Below are 9,141 nucleotides of genomic sequence, written 5' to 3' on the forward strand. Positions count from 1 at the left end.
AGCCAGATATATAACCTGGACAAAAGCTCTGAGGCAGAAAAGAAATTGTGCTCAGGGAACTGTTAGGAGGCTGGTATGGCCACGGTCAAGTAAGTGGGAAAAAAGGGGCAAGAACTCAACTTGAAGAGATAAGCAGGAGCCAAACCTGCCCTATTAGATAGGCCTTGTTAAAAGCTTTGGATTTTACTGGATTTTATTTAAGCCACTTAAAGTGTTAAGTAGGGTAGTAACATCTTGTTCTTTATGCTGTAAAACCTCATTTTTATTCCTGTATGGAATGAGTTTAAGTAGTTCTGGAGATGTGATTATGGCCTGGGTTTATATAGTGGCAATGAAAATCGGAAGTGGGTATCTTGAGATGGACGGAAAGGTGAGGATCCCGATAGATTCAATGAGGAGGAAAGTGACAAGGATGAGAGAGGGAAAAAAGACAACTTTGATGTTTTGATTCTGGATGGAGCAATTTCATTGATCAAAGGTAATCAAGGTGGGGTAGGTTATCAACTTCAAAGTGGAAGACTTAAAAAAAAAAAAGCCTGGAAAGCTAGATTGAATCTACGTTAGGGAATATCTCAAATCAATTTTGTAGTGAAAAGGAGAACATCACTGACTAATTTTGAAAAAAAAATAGTGTTCTGCTATAACTACTTTAGATCAAGAGAGATATTTGTCAGAAGTCACAGGAAATTAAGAAACTACTGACATCACAAACAAAATAATTAAGATTTGATCCAATTATTTCTACTAGAAAGCATCTAAAATGTAAACTCAATATGCTTTTGAGTTGAGGCAATTTACAACAAATAAGTGATATAAAAACATTTTAAAAGTTAAAAATTTATTTCAAGAGAAATAAAAGCAAAGTTTCAAAGGGAGATGTGGGTAATTAAACTAGGAAGCTAGTAAAACTAATCCTTGAAACTAGTTCAGAGTTAGTCCTCTGACAGAGAAGAAAATTAAAATAAAATACTAAAATAAAAACAAGGGGAAGATGTAAAATCAAATTAAATAACTCCTATGTGCTATAAAGAGATGTATCACTTTTCCAAGAGAGGTACATTGAGTTGTAAAAGAAATAAATCTCTTTTGTGTATGTGTCTGTGGTACTGGGGGTGGAACCCAGGGGCATTCTACCTCCGGGCTATACACCCAGACCTATTTTATATTTTCTTTAGAAACAAGGTCTCACTAACTTGCAGAGAGCCTAAGTAGCTGAGGCTGGCTTTGAACCTGTGCGATCCTCACGTCTCAGCCTCCCAAGCGCTGGGATTACAAGCATGCGCCACCATGCCCAGCCTCATAATCTTTTATAAAGGGAACATTAAAGATTATAATAAGCTATATTGTAATAACTATTTGCTAAAGTTATATACTTCATAAGAAGTTTATTATATCAAAACTATTAAGTATATATTCCAGATGCCCAATGAAAGTTGAAGACAATATACATAGACCTCAGGTGGTATTTGTCCAGAAAGTAAGAACAATGAATCCCAGATAATGAGTTCTACATTGACTTGATCTAACTGAGAAATAAAGCTTAGAAAATGAGAATAATTAGTATTTTCTTAGGTTTTGTTTCCTTAGATTTCACCCCACCCCAAACACTCAGCCAATTAGTAATATTAACTCTACTGCAATATAGACAACACAGTAGGTAAAAACTTGTGGCATGGACTCTAACACCAGAGTGCCAGGGCTCAAAACCCACTTGCTGGAGACATTAGTAGAAGTGTCAGCAGAGTGGCTGTGGACCCTAAATGGCAAGTAGGAGTGTACTTGTACTTCAGCTGGTGATACGTTAAAGTCATTTGTCAGCTGCAGTAACTATTAAACTGAAGTAAAAATTATATAAAGAATTAAATTATCTCATATTCTACCCACAATAGAGGTTTTCAGGTTGATTCTGAAATATATACTTCTCTGTTTTACAGTATCCAGTGAATCTAAACATGGCCTTCCCATAATCAATCTGCTTCAAAATTACTTTTTCTAATTTTTTTAAACTAGTATTTCTGTGATGCATTATAAGCTTGCCATTTTGCAAAGACAAGTTGGCTATAACTAATTTTAACTGAATTTTTTACCTTTAAGTATCCAGTTTAGACTAAATGATATCTGATTATAAGTATTTTCAGTTGACATATTTGTCTGGCTTATTAAGACTGCAGAGTCACGTTGAATAAGGAGATTATCATCAGCCTCTCGGCAAGTATACACACAATGTGTATTTCTTAATTGTACCCAGAAGCAATGGGAGTAGAACACATTTGTTAAATACTTTAAAGATTGTTATTCATGACTGTATGTGAATAGTTCACAAAGCCACTAGATTCCTAAACGCTCTATTCAACAACCATCAGTGACTAATTGATAAGGTATGCGTGTAAGGGTAGAGGGGGAAACAGCTGTGAGTTTTGCTTTCCCACCAGAGCAAGTTATTTCTGCTTGATTATAGAATTTGCAAATGTTTAGTGGAAACAGAATTAATGTCAAATGACTTCATCTTGTTTTATCCCTCCTAATCTCTATCTCCTGTGACATTTCCCACCTTGGTTATAGCCTAATAGATATCCAATGTATATCCTTACCTCCCTGCCTTTGCTTAAGCTGTTTCATCTTTCTGGAATAAATTCTACCCTACTCCCTTTCAACTAGGGAAATTCTACTTCTCATTGCCATAATATAATTGTCATTCCTTTGATACAGCTTCTATTACATTTCCTGCCTCCTTGACTTTCACAAGACCTGCTGGGGTAAAGACTGTGACTCATTTATCTCTGTATTTTTATTGCCATATATTATTGGCAATCAGCAAACATTAAATAAAGTCTTATTGAATAAATTCTCCTTATAGCATATGCAGAGGACTGGAGGGTTAGTATATTGTGTCCTTTTTCCAGTAGCATGCCTGTTTCTAAGTTAATTATGCCAGGAACTAAAAACAGTTTCCATTTTAGAAAAAGTTCTCTGGACACAGAGTCATACAAAGTTTATGCTCTTGAAGAAGTTTTGCTGCTCTTGAAGAAGCAGCATCATGAAATAATATTAAATCACTTAGACTCATGTACAGGGAATTCATATTTCTTTATGAAACTCAGACCATATTACTTAGTCCTTGAATAGTTTTGCTTAAAATCTAGCCTCCTTCAGATTTGATTCAAAACCTTGTAGCCCATCTTTGCCTTTACAGTGATATCACTTATACCAAAGGAAATATAGCAAATTCTAAGATAGCAGAAGGAAATGAATAATGAATATTAAAAAATGAGTTTGAGAATAAAAACAATCATTAAAACCAATGAAACCAAAAATTGGTTCTTCAAAATGTTCAACAAAATTGATAAACCTTTACCTAGACTAAGGAAAAAAGTGAAGACTCAAATTACTAAAATCAGAAGTAAAAGTGGGAATATTATTACAAATTCTATAGAAATCAAAATGATTATAGAAAAGTACTATGAACAATTATAGGACAAATTACATAAAATATAAAATAGAGAATTCCTAGAAATCCACAGTTTGTTAAGATAGACTCATAAGGAAATCTAAAATCTGAATAAACCTAAAACTAACAAGGATATTGAATCGATAATAAGAAATTTTTCAACAGAAGAAAAGCCCAGCACCTAATAGCTTCACATTGAATTATACTAAGCATTTTATTTTTTTTCTACCAAGCATTTTTAAAAGAACTAATACCAATCCTGAAGTTTTTTTAAAAAAATAAAGAGGAAATACTTTATCATTCATTCTATGAGGCCAGCATTTTCTAAATACCAAAAGAAGACAAACCATTCATTGCATTGTAAGACACTATCAACATAAAAAGAAAACTGCAGAATGAGAGAAAATGTTTGCAAATTACAGATAGGACTACCAGAAAACTACAAACAAATATTCTTCATAAGCATTAATGCAAAATTTCTCAAAAACAAAACTAGAAAACTAAATTCATCAAAATAATTTCCACAAGTAAGTGGAAATTATTCCTAGAATGCAAGGATGATTCAACATACAAAAATCGATTAGTATTAGTATAGTATACTAATACTAATATACTAATGTAGTATATTATAATATTAGTATATACTAATACTAATATACTAATGTAGTATACTACATTAGTAGCAAAAAGGGGGGAAAAAGTTGAAGCACTAATTCTTTCTGACTTCAAAACATACTAAAAAGTTACAATAACTAAAGCCCCCATTCAAACACAAAACACATTAGTTACATCAATGCTATATTAACACAGACAACACATTGGAAAAAATAGCAGCAAGGACCTTGGAAGCAGAGAGGTGGAGTTCAAAAGCATTTGCTAAAAATATTATGAAAATAGAGTCAAAAGAGTGTGATGCCAACAGATGTATAGAACAATGGAATAAAATAGAGAGCCCAGAAATAAACTCTAACATATATACTGTTCTAGCCATCCAGTCCACTATAACAAAATAGCATGAAGTAGGTAGCTTATAAATAATAGATATTTATTTCTGATAGCTGAGAAGTCCAAAATCAAGAGATTTGATGTCTTGTGAAGGCTCTTGCTGATTCATACATGGCCATCTTTTCACTATATAAAAGAAAAGAGATCTCTCTGAGTTTGGTTTTTGTTTCTTTTGTTGTTGTTTTGCAGTACTGGGAATTGAACACAGGGACATTCTACCCCTGAGCTACATCCTGTTTTTATTTTTTATTTTGAAACAGGGTTTCACTAAGTTTCAGAGGGTCTCACCTAAACCTGTGATCCTCCTGTCATAGCCTCTCAAATACTGGGATTACAAGTTTAAGCCACCAGGCTAGGTTTTCTCTGAGTTTTTTTTTAAACAAGGGCATTAATACCATTCATGGGAGCTCTAGTCTTGTGACATAATCACTTCCCCAAAGCTCCTTCTCTTAATATCATCATATTTGGGATTTAGGATTTTAACATGAATTTGGGGAAGACTTAAATATTCATTCTATTGCACATAGTCAATTGGTTTTTGAAAAGATATCAAGATCATTCAATGAGACAAAGGACAGTTTTTAAAAATGTACCAGAAAAACTAAAAATTTACATGCAAAATAATGAAAGTGAGCACTTATGTAACACCATGCACAATTATTAACTTTGATCCAAGTTAAATATAAGATCTAAAACAGAAGACCCCTAGAAGAAGACACAGGGAAAAAGAAAAACCTTCACGTTAGATTTTCTAATAACTTCTTAGATATGACAACAAAGGCACAGACAACAAAAGAAAACACAGAGAAATCAAATTTTATGAAAGTTTTTTCAATTCTGGATCCAGAAGACACCATCGACATAAGGCAAACCACAAAATGATAGAAGAGTTGCAAATTACATATCTGATGAGGAATTAGCATAATAATATATGTAGACAACTGCTAAAACTCAACAACAAATAAACCAAGCAACCTAATTGAAAAATGCCCAAGAACTTGAATAGACATTTCTCCAAAGAAGATAAACAATTAGCCAAGTGGTATATGAAAAGATGCTGATGTCCTTAAATATTAGGGAAAGTTCGATGAAAACTACCATCTAGCAACCATTAGTACAGCCACCATTAAAAGAAAAAATCATAATATAACAAGTGTTGATAGGGATGTAGAGACATTGGAAATCCTGTACACTGCTGGTGATAATGTACATGACAAAGACACTCTGGAAAACAGGACAGCAGTTTCTCTAAAAATAGCATGGCCATATTACCCAGTAATTCTGCCTCTGGTATATACGCAAAACAATTTAGAGTTGGCGTTTTAGTCAGCTTTCACATGGGTATGACCAACATACCTAATAAGAACAACTTAGAGAAGGAAAGGTTTATTGAGACCCACAGTTTCAGAGGGTAATTTTTAGTCCACAAGCCTAGCACTGATGCATAAATGGTGGAGGCAGCAGGTTTCCCAGGTAGATACTTCTCTCACATCATACAGGCCAGAAGTAAAGAGGAGAGCAAGGCACTTGTGGACACATAGCTCCTAAGACCACACTCCCAAGAACCCATCTTCTTCAGAAATGCCCCACCTGCAGACATTACACCCAATAAATCCATTCAAATTATTAAGCCATCAATGGGTTTATCCACTGATAACATGTGAAGCCTCATGATTCAATTATTTCACCTCTGAACATTTTTGTTTTGCCAATATGTGAGCTTTTCCAAGATTCTATACCCAAACTATAACAGCAGGGTCATGAAGAAATATTTGTACATACATGTTCACAGCAGCATTTTCTACAATAGATAAAACAAGAAAGCAACGCAAGTGATAATTTGTTCATTAATAAGTGAATGGATAAGCAAAATGTGTGTGTGTGTGTGTGTGTGTGTGTGTGTGTGTGTTTGTAAATATAATGTTATTTGCCTTTTAAAAGAAAGGAAAGGTTGGGTGTGGTGGTACACGTTTGCAATTCCAGTACTTGGGAGGCTGTGATAGAAGGATCATGGTTGAGGAGAGCCTCATCTACTTATTGAGGCTCTCTGCAACTTAGACCTTTTTCCAAAATAAAGAATAAAGGAAGAAGAGAAAATGGCAACTGTAGGGCACAGCACATCTCAGTAGCTGTAACAAATGAAAATCAACTACCGAGAAGGCAGGACCTTGACAAGAAAAACAAAGGAGTGGAGATACATACAAACAAAAACACAAAAAAGGAAACCAAAGCAAAATAATACCAATAGCCAGAATGCGAGATCGCCAGCAAAGAGCCAGAGTGAGCAATTAGCCTGGTGTGACTGTCAGTGTCTGGCCTGAACCATGATTGCCAGCTCAGCAGCCCTAAGAAATTCTGGCAAGAAAATGAAGGACTTAACTGGGTATGGTGGCACATGCTTGTAATCCTAGCATTTGAGAGGCTGAGACAAGAGGATCATGGTCCATAGACAGCCTCAGCTACTTATGAGGCCCTTTGCAAATCAGTGAAACCCTGTTTCAGAATAAAAAAAAAAAAATAGAGAACTGGGGGTATAGCTCAAAGGTAGAATGTTCCTGGGTTCCATCCCCAGTACTGCAAAATAAATAAATAAATAAATAAATAAATAAATAAATAAATAAATCCAAGGATTTGAGGTAAAATAAATGGCAGCAGGGCTCCAGCATCTTAAGTGACCAGCATCAGGCTTCAGGGATGGAGAAAAATATTCAAAAGCCTGTGCATTAGAACCCTGTGCCTGCAGCACACTGTGCCCTCCAGAGACCTGACCACAGGACAGTAAGGTAACTGCATTCCTTAGCAGATGACCACCCAGAGCAGCCCCAGGGACCTCAGTGGGCTAAGATCTGGTAGCCCACCAGATCTTAGGTTATAACATACAGAGACACAAGAAAGGATCACAGTGCTCAGGGCACAGTACCCACACAGGGTCACGGGGGGTTGCTCCACTATTACACTGGACACCCTCCACCAGTGTGGGTAGGGAGGTGCAGGCTCAGAGCCAGAAAATGCAAAGCCCTGCACTTACATGGAACCCATTTACAGTGACACCCGCCACTGTGAGACCTGAGCACAAAGCAATGAGAGACAAGAGAGGGATGCAAACACTCAAAAAGGGTTCCAAAAACTCACAATAGGTTACTGAGCAAATGAGAGATACTGGAACATGCTCCAGAACGTACTACAGTGAACAGACATTAAATGGGCCCTATATTTATAAAATGGCAGTATTGTTTTTTCCTCACTGTATGTGTGTGTGTGTGTCTATGTGTATGTATATTTATTTATTTATTTATTTATTTATTTATTTTATTTGTTGGTTGGTTTTGTCTTTGATTTTCCCTTGTGATTATTTTTAGTTTTGTTGCTTGTATTGTCATTTTATACATGTTTGTTTACTCCCTCTCCTATTCTTTTACAAGATTCCTCCCTCTATCTTATCTACTCTCTTCTCTCAAAACTTTTTCTCAAAACCTTTTCTCTCCTCTGTATGTCCTTGTTTTATCTTCAAGCTTCATATCTCTATACCTAAATTCTCTATACTAACTACAAGAATCCTACTATACATTCACTATCTCTCATCTCAAGCAGACACTACCTTATTAAACTTAAACTCTTACTCAACTTGATCATATCCTCTACTTTACCCTATTTCTGTACCCATCGCTCCAGCTTCTCTCCCCTCACCTAACCCTCAACATTGAAAACAACACTACTTCTCTGTGCATGAACTTGCTGTCACCTCTAAATTCATACAGCTAAGATTGGATCAGAGAAGTGATCCACAAGAAAGAAAAACCAGACAATAAAGATAAACTAACCACATTTGATAGAAGAAAACACTCTAGGGACCAAACATCAAGGTTTAAAAAAGGCATTGGTCACAAACTATTCTGTCCACACCACTGAGCTAACTCTTTATAAAGGTAGTGGAAGACAGAATACCTGACCTTAACCTGGAAACCCATCAACATCACCATAACAGCAAGTAGAAGGAACCCCGAAGCAACTCAGTGTTGATAATCTACAGGAAGAACAACAGTGGAGTGATAGTAGACACAGTTTTAGGACTAATATCAAAGTGTTAGTGGTAGCTCGAACCATCTCTCCCAATACCAATCTGGAACGGCACCTATCAACAATGACTCACAAACAAAATGAAAGAAGATGCCAAGACAATAGAAACACAAACCCAAAGATTTTGAAAATATGAGAGCAAGGAACAGTGAGGAAATAAGGGATATCATAAATACTAACTTACAAGAAATATAAGAAGGAGAATTCCAAATCCTGATCTTTAATATGATGAAATCCTGTACACTCCCAGTAAGTGTACAGGAAATGAAAGAAGAAAAATTGAGGTGTTAAGAAAGAATCAGAAAGAGGCCTGGGAATGAAATGAAAGAGTCAATAAACAAAAAAAAGAAAGCAATAGAAATAAATTCTGAAAGATTAGATAAAATGAAAGAGTATCACTGCTAAAAGGCAGTTCATTCAAAACCAAAAGCACAATCAACAATACACAGAAGACATTACAACTACAGAACCTAAATATCCAACACCTATGGAATGGAATAATATGAAACATCCCTAGCTTAAAAATAAAAGGCATTGAAAAAGGGATATAGGCACAGACCAAGGGTATCCAAAATATCTCTAGAGAAATAATATCAGACAATTTTCTAAAC

This window comes from Muscardinus avellanarius (assembly GCF_963383645.1).
Source record: "Muscardinus avellanarius genome assembly, chromosome: 9".
Classification (NCBI taxonomy): Eukaryota; Metazoa; Chordata; class Mammalia; order Rodentia; family Gliridae; genus Muscardinus; species Muscardinus avellanarius.